Here is a 14,859-nt window from a genome sequence, read left to right as displayed (position 1 = left end):
CCTTATAAGTTGATGATATACATACATATATGTGTGTATGTGTGTGTGTGTGTGTGTGTGTGTATGTATGTATTTAGACCTCTCTCTCTCTCTCTAAATACAAACATATATATACATATATATTATATACAGACAGATAGATATATGCATACATAGAAAGATATATTAGATATATATATATATATATATATATATATATATATATATATATTATATATATATATATGAGTGTGTGGATATGACATTATTATTATTATCATTACCATTATTATTCCCTTGCAATATACAATTCACAGAAGAAAAAAAACCCTTTTGGTTGAAAAATTAAATAAATAAAATTATGAAACTTTTAAATGTGTTCTATAAAAAAAATATAGCAGTTAACACTTGTATTGATTATAATAGAAAATATCTGAAACTTCTGCAGCTTAAGGGCTAAGATTTGAATCTGATTTACCATTTGATTTTTGAAAAAAAAAAAATGTTAAAATTATTGGTTAAGTGTACAACTGCAAGATTCTTAAAATTTAAGGTTTCCATCAGAAAAGAAAAAAAAAATGTATCAAGATAAGAATAATTCTGTAGAGAAACAAATTAACAGCTAAAAGTAACTATATTTAATCGTTCATATTCATTGTGTCACATGAAGTATCAAAAATTATTGGAGAAAAATACTTCATTTTGAAGCTTTCCACTAATAATTATATCCATTGAACATGTCTACTAGTAGACTCTTGTGGATAGATTGAGGGTAGTTTGGTGTCCTGTGGGGAAAAAATTTCCTAGAAAATTGAGCAGGTTGTTTAAGGAATAATTACAGGAAAGGACAATCATAATTAATTTGTATTATAATGTTTCTAATTTAGGCTCAAGGCCAGCAGTTTTGAGAGGAGGGGATTGGTCGATGCCATTGATCCCAATACTTGTCTAGTACTTTATTCTATTGAATGTGGAGGGATGGAAGGCAAAAATAGACCTCAGGTGAATTTGAAATCAGAACATAAAAGGTTGAAAGAAATACCACAAAACATATTTTGTTTTTGCAACATTAACAACTCTGCAAGCTCCCTGCTTTATTAACTTCTACAATTCTGTTTTTGATGCAGGGCCAGTAATTTTAGACGGATAAGGTTTACTACATCAACTCCAGTGCTGAACTGGTACTTATTTAATTTGAATAATAGCAACAATTACTTATCCTGAGAGAGAGACGAGAGAGTGAGGAGAGAGAGAGAGAGAGAACAGATATAGTAACAATACAAGAGAAGATAAAAACAAATCTTCACGAAGAGTCCTTCAATCACACCAGACTGGGGAGGGCCTACAAACATCAAGAGGAAATACTCCTCCCCTTTAGAATATTTCAAAAATTCTAAATATATATTTAGTGAACTATGAAAATTGATTTGCTAATCAAAATGAAAATTACTTTAAAATGTCTACAGTGTTTTATGTTTGCACAATGTTGAAATGTTGCTCAAGATTTGTTCTAAGCAGGAAATCATGTTTTTTTTTTTCAAAACATTTTTAGCAATTTCAATGATAATGAGTTTTCAGGAAAGGTCACTAATGTCACCTATAGAATTAACAGCTGCATAATATAGAAATAAATAAAAGCATTTGTTTCTTTGCTGATAGATTCCAATATATATGAAATGTTCAGTATATAGATTTTTCTTTTGTGGACAATTACAGACTAATAATCTAGAAGTCAATTTTATTTCTGAAAAAACAAAATTAAATGTAGATATTTCTACAAGTAAACATCTGAATTGAAACTAATTAGAGTCTTTAAGTGTATATGTCTGTTTTTGGAGGGAAGTGAAGATATTGTATAATAAATATTATAGTGATGGTAATTGAGTTAGTTTATGATGGTCAAAGCAGCTCCTGGCCAGAGTTCAGTTTGCAGAAATATGAAACCTACAATCAGTTAAAGCAAGAGTTATTAGTTGAAATGTATATTTAGGACAACAAGCCTAACATCTGATCAGTTTGTAGGTACACTCTTCCAAGATCAATGAACAATTAACATTAGTTTTCTTGGCGATAATTCCTACTCACGACACAATCGTTGTTATAGTTACCAACATGTCTGCATCTAATACAAAACTTCTCAACTGGCATCATGCCTAAAACAAACTTTATCCTTATAAGCTTTATCAATTATAAACTCAGCTCAGTGTTAATGGTTGTGAGCAAACAACTGTCAATTTAATCTACCAAACAGTTATCACTACATTATCTAAATTACCTGAGATTACAGATCTTATTACTGAATTTACCTGAAAGAAAAACAACACATATCTTAAACAAAAGGCATCAACATTCAACTAAAAGATTTAATGATGGCTTCCTTTCATTTAAAAATAGATTTCATACCATACTGGATGTTCATTTAGTCTTAGCAATAGTTTGAGGGAAGATAGCCTTGTTAGAAATTATTCTAACAAGTTGTAGTGTAATGTTCACAGAACTGACAACATTGAAATATAAAGTTATACAATAAACTTTAAAAAAATAATCTCATTTTATCATGAGAAAACTGATAATAGTATTGTTCTTTTCACTACATAAAAAAAAAAATTTAGTAATTGGAGGCTAAATAGACATTAACTTAAATGTAAAGACAATTATTTTACAATAAAAGGTTTCTTTTGTGTAAATGAGTGTTCTTTGATAAGAGCTGAACTGAGAATGAAGACTGTTGATTTCAGAAAACAATATCAGTATTCAATCCTCACCATCCATCACATTATTCAATGAGATTTTAATTGATTGTTAGTTTTACATGATACTGATGATAGTTGAAACATATAAACGATACTGATACTGATGATAAATTCGAATATTTTCAAATTACGCTAATTTTTCACACCTGTTTCCGTACAATATCACACATCAGCTTAATGATTATCTCACTATTATGTAGGAAAGTCAGGTGAAGTCTAGATGATTTGAATAGACTGAAAAATATCTGAAGTTGTCTCCAGTAGTGGCTAGAATAATCAAAATAATATTAGACATTTTCTTAAAACATAATTGCTTCTAATTAGAGTTTTAATGCTTTCTGCATTAAATACATCAATATTAATTTAACTACTGCTTTTATTATGGATAGTGCCCCCCTAATAATTTTGCACTGTAATTATTATTTTACCCAATTGTTTTTTCAGGCTACTTAGATTTGTCTGAGATTCAGCAGAAGAATATTAGTAAAGGAAAATATTAATACAACTCTCAACTAATTGACAAATAAAACAAAGAAGATACAACAAAACTAAGATACAACAAAACTATTCACACAATTCTTGGTTTTACTCATCCTTTCTCAAGTATTTTTCTTATACTAAACAGCTTTTGTAAACCATTTTTATTTCTAATTATACAAAATCTTTTAGTTTTCTGTCTTTGATCATAGCTAATAAAATTTTCTAAGATTTTGCCATCATCGGTTTTGTATTCTGTGACTTTCTCAAAGTCTTCTATATACATACATCTCAGTTGCTTCTAATCTCTTTGATAATACTCTTGTTTATGTCCATGTTTCAGCTCTATATAACAAAGTAAACTACAGCTACTTTTCTTGGCAATAATTTCATATTCAACACAACTGCTGTTATAGTTATCATGTCCAATACCATTTTAATAAATATTTACTGATTTCAATAGCCATATTTCTCTATGTTAATATGCTTGATTTTTTTTTTTCATGGCTTTCTGATTATCTTAATCCATCATTTAATTTCTGCTTCACATTTGTTGTTCTCTAATTCCGTATATCCCAGGTATATTACTTTGATGCCTGTTCAATTGGCTCCCTCTCAGTTATGTTATTTATTTTGGGTGACTTTTGTTTCTTGCTGATTATGTTTTTGGAACCTTTATTTCCATTCTATAGGATAAGTCTTTTGACATTTACTGTGGTCATAAAATTCAGCAGATAATATTTCTGTTGAAATTTAATAAGGGAATACTTTCTGCATATTTAAAGTGGTTGATAGTCATATTTACTTGCATGTTTTTCTACTTCTCTGAAGATGTTCTCAGTGTACTCGTATAAGTTAAATAAACTAAAGCACAATACAAAGCCTTTGTTTTTAATTCCTTCCTTAATTTTAAATTTTGATCTTTTTCTCTATTCAGTCATGACCGCTATTGCCAAATACTTTGGCATACAGTATAAAGCATATGTAAATGTTTGATTTATGTCTAGAGCACTTTCACATATGATTTATAGATTAAATATTCAGTTACAAGTTCCTAATCCTTGTTAAAAGTACTTTGCTGCAGATTTATATCTTCATTTATTCTTAATGCTATTCTTTGATGGATGATTTTTTAGTAGTAGTTTAGTCTTATGGCTCATTAGGTCTATGGTTCTAAACTCTAGGTAATCATGAGTCTTTTGGTTCCTTTAGTAATGGAACAAAGATAGTTAATTTTATTTCATATATTCATTTTTATACATCATATTACCTACATCTGTTATAACATCTATGTTGTGGTTGTCTAATGCTTTTAATGCTTCTGCTAGTATTTTATCTGTCCCAGTTGCCCTTCCATCTTCCACTAACTTTATTGCTTTTTCTAATTCTTCTTTTAAGATTTTGTTTTCATTAGTAGCTTCAAAATTGGGCATAAGCAGTCTGTTCTTACCATCATACAAGTTCTTTTATATATTCAATCCATCTAGACGAGATCTACTGTTGATCAAGTATGTTTCTATTTTCATTTTTAATATTACCACTTTGTTTACTCATGCACTTGTTGTTTGTGATCTCATTTATTTTATCACTCATTCTTTGGATTTATGCAGGTTATTAAGTTTTTCAACTTCTTAGCATTGATCATCCAGCCATTTAGTTTTTGTTTTTCTATATTCAGAACAAATATCTATTTAGAGTGTAATATCTTCTCTTGATCTTATATTTCTTTCTTTTTTTCTGGTTTTGATTGTTTCATCAGTTTTTCCATTTCTTATTCTTCTTTTCCCTTTCAGACAGTGTTTTGAATGTAAGTTTTAATCGTGTTCCATTTTCTTCTATTCATTCTTTATCATATAGTTCTGGTATTTCTTAGTCATTGTGCAAATATTCATACTTGTTTGTTATTTAAACATCATATTTCTGTTTGTATTTAACTGTTTCTATCTTTAAGTCATTTTCTTGAAAGTTTGATTTGTAGTTTAATTACCACTGGATTAAATCTGAATTGATATCTACTCCAGGCTGTGTTTTTACAAGTTTCTCTCGGTTTCTAAACTGTTGGTTTATCAGTATGCAGTCTATGTGATTTCCTGTTTTGTCACCTGGACTCTTCCATGTATATAATTTTATTGGTGGTTGCTGAAATAGTATATTGGTAACTACTAAGTTGTTTTTTTAACAAATAGAACAGTTGGTTACTGCTTTCATTTCTTCCATCTAACTCATATTGACCTATAATATAGTTGGTTTTCTCTGCCGAGTTTTGCATTAAAATCTTTCTTTATAATAATGGTTTACTTCTACTTGTTTTAGTCTCATTGAACTGTAACCATGCCAGAACACTGCCCAAAGGGTTTAGCTGAACAAATTAACCCCAGTACTTCTTTTTTAGTCTGACACTGATTGTTAAAGTTTCTTTTGCCAAACTGCTAAGTTATGGAAATGTAAACAAACTGCCATTTGTTGTCAAGCAGTGGTGGAGGACAAAAACAAAGACACAAGAACACACACATATATATTTATATATGATGGACATCCAGATAGTTTCAATCAACTGAATTCACTCACAAGACTTTAGTTAGCCTGGGGCTATAGTAGAAGGCACTTTCCTAGGATGCTGCACAGTGAAACTGAACCTCAAACCATGTAGTTGCAATGTGGGCTTTCAACCACACAGCCATGGTGTATATTTTTTTAATATAAGTCTGGTAGAATTTGATAGAATTAGTTTATCCATTTATCACTTTGTTTTTGTGTAGAAGCATATATCGATATATTGATACTGGAAGATTCTTTCCACAGTTTCATCATTTTAACACTGTCAGAAATTATCCAGTAATCAATAAGTGAGTTCATGTTTTTATTATGATCCCCACTTCTTTTTTAATTTTATTTTCCATCAGAAAATATTGTGTTATTTTCTTTTAAAAGTTTATCACCTGTCCATCTAGTTTCAGATATTTTCATGTCAAATTAAAATTTTCCTATTTCCTGTATGAGATTGATAGAGTGTTCTTGCGTACCAAGTTTTTAGTTTCCATAGCAGTGTTATCAGACTGTGACCTCCAGTTATAGTTTCGGTTACAATAATCATCAGCTATCTTACTTACTGAGAGGTTTATTGCTTTTTCCTTGTAGTTGGGGGCCCCAACTTCATCAGTTTCCCTTCATAATCTAATGACCTTGATTAACTGAGGGCATGTAGAGATCACTTTTTATTTCCCCTCTAGTTAGTAAATATCCCTTGGAATCATATTCTGAATGGAATACAAAACTTCTCTGCCAAGTTCTACTAATTCTAAAGGCCAACTTCTACTCATAAATTTCAAAGCCCAAGTCAATGTGTGTGTGTGTGTGTGTGTGTTGTGTGTGTGTGTGTGAGAGAGAGAGAGAAAGAGAGAGAGAGACAGAAAGAGAGAGAGAGACAGAAAGAGAGAGAGAGACAGAAAGAGAGAGAGAGACAGAAAGAGAGAGAGAGACAGAAAGAGAGAGAGAGACAGAAAGAGAGAGAGATTAAAAAATTTGATGAGGATAGGGACTACCTTTTGAATGCAATGGAAAGATATTGTCAGAGATAGTAGCTTTGTTGATTTAAAGCAACCTGAGGTATTATCTCAATTGGCATATATAGTTTGCTGTAATTTGGGTGAGCAGCACATGTGGAGGCTTTCCCTATGGTAGTATACAGCTAAGAAGTGAAGAGAATGAGAAACAAACATAAAAACCATAGGTGCAGGCATGACCATTGTAGTTAAAAAGTTTGCTACACAAACCTATCATTCTAGATTTGATCCCACTGAGCAGCACTTTTAACATGTGTCTTCAGCTTTAGTCTCAATATAAACCCTATGAATGAGATAGGGTAGATGGAAATTGCATGAAATCAGGTTGTACTAGTTTTTAGTTTGGCATCCCTGTCTGGTTCTTCAGTGCCTTTTGATAGAGTCTGTCACAAAAATTCAGGCCAGATCTTCAATCTAAGAATAACTTTCTCTCATCCTTGTATAAGTTTTGAAGGTCCTAGAAAAAGTCATAGGCACTGCTCTTCCTCAAGTAATATTATTCTACCCCAGATCCTAAATAGATTAAGACTACCCCCCCCCCCCCAAATAACTAAACTTTTATGTATTTAAGCCAGCAAGGAAGCCACTACACAGTTGATCAATATGGCCAGAAATACCACTTAAATTTACTTCAGATATGATCCTAGATATACGATCTCTGAAAGAACCTCAAGGTAGCCATGGCTAGAGCACTTATGAGTATAGGTCTGCTGGATCAGAACTAATTTGAGGCTAAACAGGAGCAAAGATAATCTTTATACATAAACACTTTGTAATCGCGGTTCCACTGTTGAAATGTTCATTCTACCTCCATTATTCTTATTGCTATTACTATAATCTATGTTCAGCTACTAAATGATATTGTTTCTCTTCATCTAATTCAGCTATCCAACTAACCTTCCAAATACAGTCCAGACTATTTCTTCAGAATAGTAATCACAAGGATTTTCTCACTCACCTGACTGTGTTTCAATTATAACCGCTAAACTAAGTGTTTAAACAGAATATTAACCACATTAACATTAATCAGTTATCTCTGTCTTTCAGTTTAAAAGGTCCTCAGGAGGGTATGGGTCTTCTTCCTTTATATAACATTGTTCTACATAGAGTATAGGTCTTCTTCCCTTATATAACATATTATTCTACATAGTATTCATATGGTTAAAATGTTGTGTTATGTTGGTCTAACAATAGAAGACAGAATGTAGTATTTCTTAACTAAGTTGATTAGACACTGAGCAAATGAAGATATAAAATTATATGGGAATACACAAATACATTAACAGATATTTTAAGAAAGATCTTAAATTTATTACAATATTAGAACAATATAGAATATGTCATTTGAATTATATTTAAATAAAATATTTATATAAGTATCTTCAAGATACAATTATCCAACAAAGGTAGCTATTCAGTTATTCATTATTCAATATGAAAAAATATATATATACATCTGTGAGAGAGTGCTAGAGGAATAGAGATGTTTAATCAAAAGCTACCAAAATATTATTAGTTAAAATCTTTCTTAAAGTACAAAGAATATACATATGTGTGTGCTCGCTTGCTTCACTTAATGATCGCTTCTCCATGCTAGCATGGCCTAGAAGCTAAATAATTGAGGTAAGATATTTACCTAGAAGATAAATAAGTGAGGTAAGACAGGCTGCATGCTCTTCCTGTCATCAACCATAACTTGTTTTTCAAGTAAAGAACAATTTCTTCCAGAGGAATTTGCAAGTGTAGAGTTATTTTCTGACAGGAAATGTCAACAAACATCACTGGCTGCAGCTCAGCCACAAATGATGCCATTGTCTATAGCTATAGATGAGTGTAGGTTGTAAATATTTACACAGACTGACCCACACACCCACAAACACACACATATATAGATTGCCCCAGCATGGCCACAGCTCGTGAGCTGAAACTAGAAGAAAATATGTGAAAAATTGGTGTGTGTTTGTTTGTGGCATTGTTATGTAACTCCTCCTACATCGTTTGATTTATTTTGATGAAACTTGACACATGAGTAGAACTCATGTCTGGAAACTTCATGATATACGTAGATTGTTGAAAAAATTGATAATATGGCTCCTGGAAGGGACCTTTATATATACCATATGTAACTTTTTTTTTTAAACACATAAGGGAAATAACTCATACCACCAACACTATTTTTTTAAGCACTCAAGGAAAATAACCCATTTCATTGTTTATGTTCAATTACTTTGAACCAACAATCAGCCAACCTAATTCTGCATATCACTACTCACAGTTTTGAACTGCTAAACATTATTATTGTGCTTCCTTAATTTGAATCTCTTCATTCATACTTTTCTATACATACATACATACATACTTATTTGAATGCCCATTACTCTGATAATTCTGCATTTTTAGTTACACTTTCTCCATTAGATAATTTTTTTTATTCCACAACATATTTGTAGTGGTTTCATACAGGTATAGCATGGATTTGATCCTCGATTGCCAAATTTCACTTAACACTTCAACAGCACTTTTCTCACAATAAAACAATAGTTTTTCTACGAATGACAGCAGTTATTCATTTCCCAGATGCCTCCACTAAGCAGAATAATGTCTTTGCCACTTGGCCCTTCTAACCTCTTCTAGGACACCAGGGGCTGGAATGGAGATAACAGACCCCCAACGAAATCATTTGTTCTCAACAATATGTCTATCCTTCTGGCTGCTTTTCGATAGTTATAAAAACAAGAACTCCGTAAGCTAAAGGCAGTTACTGAGAGCAGCCATCAGTGAGTATGAACGTTATTATTGTACTTACTTCTAACACTTCATACATATATTTCTATACATATATACTACACTCACATATCACCTTCAAGAAATTAACCTTCATAAAGTTCACCTTTAAAATGCCACAACCTCTCTAGACAACTTCTGATGACCTCTCTTGCCAACCTCCAAAAACCTCTCTCACCAACCTCCAACAATCTCTCCCTCCTCCAGCTGACAGTTTTTATACACCTTTTGTGGCAGTTATAACAAAATTGCTTTCTTATATCAGAGTAATAAGGCATTTCAATAGAACATCTTTACCCCCGGGAATTACCAGGTACACAAGCTAGTATACATATATGCACAAAGACACACAGACTTCTGACAATGGTAAGTAAAAAGGAAGGAGTTATCCTCAAGCCAGAAATCTGGCCTAAATGCATGCAATAGACTGGGCTCTGCAAGAGATTCTAAAGGAAAAGACACATTAGAATGTTGTCTTAGATCTACAAAAAGATATAATTGTCCATGTTGGAAAGTCATAAATGAAATGTTTATAATCAGAAAGTACATTTACTGTGATAGACTTAACAATAAATCCAAAATTCTCTATCAGAATTACTCAACCATTTCTTATCAGTAAAATGGCAGTCCTGGTTTAGGATGAATGTTGCTGTGATTTAGCCCCAGGAGTCATCATCTCCAGCTTGCTATACGACACAATCTGTGTTCTTATATTTTCGAACATAGATCGTGTCGTATAGCCAGCTGGAGACGATGTTTCCTGGGGCTAAATTACAGCAACATTCGTCCTAAACCAGGACTGCCATGTTATGTTGGCAAAAACCCTTTACTCCAAAGTACTGTTGCTGAATATCTCTTGTGAGATTTAAAAATAATAATTTTCCATTTCTTATCATTTTGGAAAACCCAGCAATGATCAGTTAGAAATAACTACCAAATCTCCCTCAAATTATATCGTTTTTAAAAAGGAAGGATAAATCTGATAAATTAATACTAGAAATGTTACTTTACAAAAAAAAGATAGGATGGACATAGTCTAACTGATCAAGATAGGATGAACACAGTCTAACTGATCAAGACTGACCTTAGTTTGAATAACAACAACAAAAAGGCTTTAATTATCAAATCCACATGAATTAGTGCAGCTTTGATGAAGTTTGTCATCTACATTAAATAATTTAATGTTTATGTCTATATATTCTTTCAGCAGAAGCAATTGTTAGCAGCTACATCTGTTAGAAGACAACACTGAAAACAACCTGATTTGCTTAGCCAAACAGTTCCACTAAGAGAAGGGTTATACAACTAATAAATCAACTGATTCCAATGTACTTTTATAAAACCATGCTGATGTTGTTATTGTTAAAACTCAGGTTAATGTGATTCCAGTAAACCTATGATCAAAGACATTTCACCTTGAGCTAAGAAGTGGGAGGTATATACAACAAATTACTTTATTCTTTTTTAAGATGGTGGAGTATGATTTGAAAAGATTTTGTTCACTATTTCTAATAAGCTGAGTGCCTACATAGAAGCTCATTTATTGGTTCATCCTTGCTGAGCAAATCAAAATTAATGTTAAAGATTTTCTCAAATAGTCCTGATAGCCACAAACAGAAGTTTATCCAGAGGCATTTTGAATTTGTGTTACTGTATGTGAGAGTATAAGGAGTTTGAATGCAAACATGTGTATGTGTGCATGTTAATGTGTTTGTGTGTGTTAAGCGCATATATGCAAAATAAATTTTGCTGTTCAGGATCTTACTTGTCATATATGATAAAGTCTTGCATAGATGAAACCTGTCTTATGGTTCAGCTTGTAGAAATCAATAATGATGATGGTGTTAGACCCAACATAATTCCAGAGAATGGTACCAAATTCTGAAATTTGTTTGGGATTTAGGTGATTACTAACAGAAACAGATTTGATCTATGGAGGTTTCAAAGCATTTGTGATAAATGAATAGATTATGTGGCATCCTAATTAGCTTAGAACATGTCACAATCTATTAGAATCATACTGAAGTTGATAGATTATAAACAACCAAAGTAATTAGCTAATTTACTTGTCCATTTAAATTTTTCTTAATTGTTGATTCTTAAAAACAAGACATTACATGGTGTGTGGAGAAAGTGGGAATGTGGTCTGTGTCTAAGAAAGATTGCCATTTTTCAAATAAATTAGAAGTGATTAGAAATGTCTTCATTTGTTACAAACTGACCCTTTACATACATTTAGAGCATATTCTGTATTCTTGAGTTTTTTTAATAAAATTCTTATACAGAATCAGGAATATGACAATATTCTGAAAGATAAAGCATGAATTTGTGAACTTTATCAATAAATATTTCTTGTGTGATCAAGAAACACTTTTGGGAAATTTAACATGAAAAATTTGCTCCTGTTAGCTGTTTTGCTTCAGGGAAATTTGTATAAAAATATGAATATTTCAAAAATGTTAAACTATTGACTAACTTTTTCTCATCAACTTTTAAAATTTCTATTTGGAGAGGAAGTTAGGGTAAAGTAGGAAATGCTGCCCTCCAGTAAATTTGTTGATAGGCAGATGAGAATGGCAAGTGAATGGTCCACTTTGTGCATGTGCCTGTAGGTTGGGGAATGATAGCTGGAGAGTGTACTTACCCTCAGTACCAGGATAAAACTGGAGGGTGTCTATGAGGTTTCTTCATGAGCCCTAGGCAGCTGTGTCTCCTACTCATATTGGGAACTTTGTTAATTTTGGTCTTGGTATTTTCTGCTCATGTAAACTCCTATTGCTTAGCATCCCATTTCTTGAACTGTCCCTAATATTTTAGACCTTTGTAGCTAATAAAGAAATAGTAATAACTAGCAGTATCGCCCGGCGTGCTCGGGTTTGTTTCGACCTGCTGGAATTGTAATTTTGAAAAGTAAAAATTTTGTGAACATTTTTCTGGTCGAAATACACCAAAAAGTAGCGACACAGCAGTGAAAAAATCGTAAAAAATAGGGATTTTCATAGAAAAAAGCAGCTTTTTTATGTAAATAATTTTTGGTGTTAACATGGTCCGATTTGAATCTTATGTTCTACGGAAGGAAGGGCAACCCTTCTTCTATCATACTCTCAATTTTGGTCAACTTGCGCCGCATTTCGCTCCGTTTGTGTGTGTGTGTGTGTGTGCTGTAGCCCACACTAAGAAAAGCACTTCACTTACACACCACAATGTGAATTTTCTCGAAATTTTGCTTAATTGGGGGTGAAATTTGAAAAACTGTACCTGGCACGACCCGATGTATTTTACTCTTAAAAATGCTAGGTAAATTGTAATTGAAGAAATCCTATATTGTAGATTTCTATAAGAGACAAAGGGAGGCAGATAAAATCTGCCTTTTATAATAAGAGATAACAACTATCATCATCATTATTATAATTACCATTATTATTATTATTAAGGTGGTAAGCTGGCAGAATCTTTATCACATCAGATAAAATGCTTAGAGGCATTTCTTTCAACTCTTCAAATTCCATGTTCAGGGTTGATAAAATAAGGTGCCAATCAAATACTGAGTTGATGTAAGTGACTAGCACCTTCTCTCAAAATTGCTGACCTTATGCCAAAATTTGGCAGAATCGTTAGCATGTCAGGCAAAATGCTTGGCAGCATTTTGTCCGTCCTTACATTCTGAGTTCAAATTTCACCAAGGTCAACTTTGTTTCTCATCATTTTGGGGTTGATGAAATAAGTACCAGTTACGCACTTGGGTTGATGTAATTGACTAATCCCTTCACCCCAGATTTCAGGCCTTGTGCCTTTAGTAGAAAGGATTATTATTACTGTCGGTGTTGTTAGTACTACTAAAGTAGTGAGCTGGCAATATCGTTAACATATCAGACAAAATGTCTAGTGGTATTTTGTCTGTCATTACATTCAGGGTTCAAACTTCACCAAGGCCAACTTTGTCTTTCATCCTTTCAAGGTTGATGAAATAAGTACCAGTTGAGCACCAGGGTCAATGTAATCAACTAGCCCTCTCCCCTAAAATTTCAGGCCTTGTGCCTATATTTGGATTATTATTAAATTTGACTCATGTAGTATGAAGATGTTTTTACTTCTTTCAACACAAGATTTATCCAAGCATTATCAGCTGAAATTTTTGGGAGCACTAGTGAAAAGAACTAAAGAAAGGCTGATCTCAATACCCAGGGGTGTACAAAAGAAAAAAAAAGAGGTATGCTTCACAAATCTCTTAAATATTATTCATATACATTACTTTTTGACACCTAAAATGGCAATCACAGATGGTACACAACAAAATACTACAATGGCTAAGAGACAGCAACAAAAATAGAACTATACAAAAGGAAGAAGACAATGAACAATATAGTAATCAATTAAAAGAACAAAATGTCCCAAAATACTCAAATAAGTAATTTGGAAGACAATGACAATAACAACAACAATAACAACAAAATAAAGCAACTCTTAAATGAATCTAACTATTGCTACCTGTTTATGTGAAAACAAATCTTCCTTCAACACTAAACAAACAGAATTATGAGGCTTATCACAGTTACAAGAAAAATATGCAGATGGCAGAATTTTGTAAAAAAATCAGCAGCATTTCTTTGCCATGGAAGATAATCCAAGAGAGGGTGAAGTAGAAAAATTATATCTTTCTGCTGATGAAAAGATGGAAATAAATTAAAATTCTCCTCGCATCAAGTTGTACAACAAGACTTACATACTGAGAGAATTAATCTCAATTGAAAAAGCAAAAGTTTTGATGTTATTTGTTGTAACTTTGAAACTGAAGATGCAGCCAAAACACGGGTTGAAATTGTCAGGTGTATCTAAGTTTCTACATTTGTGAACCAATAGATGGGTTAAAGAACCACAAGAGTCACAATGAGAGACACTAGACAAAATACATTCATGGCTCATAGTGACTTTTGTGATTCAGTTTGAGAGTATGGTCAAAGAAAGCTTAACAAATGATGTGTGGTTAGGGGAGTGGTGTCAAAATAGTCGTGCAAGTACTAATGACCCCAGAAAGGCCACAACTATACTAGAACTACGCCCAATAGGAAGCACTAGGACAAAAGCCAGAAATTAATTATACAGGACAGAAAGCTTAGTAGCTATATTTGTTGAAATAAAACACACCTTCAAGCTGACCTGCCCTTCCAAAATTGGGAAGATAAAGCAAAAACAAGAAAAACAAATGTAATGGAAATCAATAGTAAGCAACAAAGAGCAACAAACCCCAGTTTCAGAGGACCACCAGTCAAAACTCTGGGGATAGCAAGGAAATATGTTTAGGC

At 32.4% G+C, this 14,859-nt stretch overlaps 1 protein-coding gene across 2 annotated transcripts in view; it reads right to left on the bottom strand.

Annotated features, from left to right (window-relative positions):
• LOC115216733 (low-density lipoprotein receptor-related protein 6-like) overlaps positions 1 to 14,859 on the bottom strand; it is a 719,088-nt gene that overhangs the window by 568,228 nt on the left and 136,001 nt on the right. The window lies entirely within an intron of this gene.

The sequence above is a fragment of the Octopus sinensis genome, linkage group LG1, assembly GCF_006345805.1.
Source record: "Octopus sinensis linkage group LG1, ASM634580v1, whole genome shotgun sequence".
In the NCBI taxonomy this organism is placed as follows: domain Eukaryota; kingdom Metazoa; phylum Mollusca; class Cephalopoda; order Octopoda; family Octopodidae; genus Octopus; species Octopus sinensis.
The sequence above is the reverse complement of the archived record's forward strand: the minus strand, read 5'-3'. Positions and strand labels throughout refer to the sequence as shown.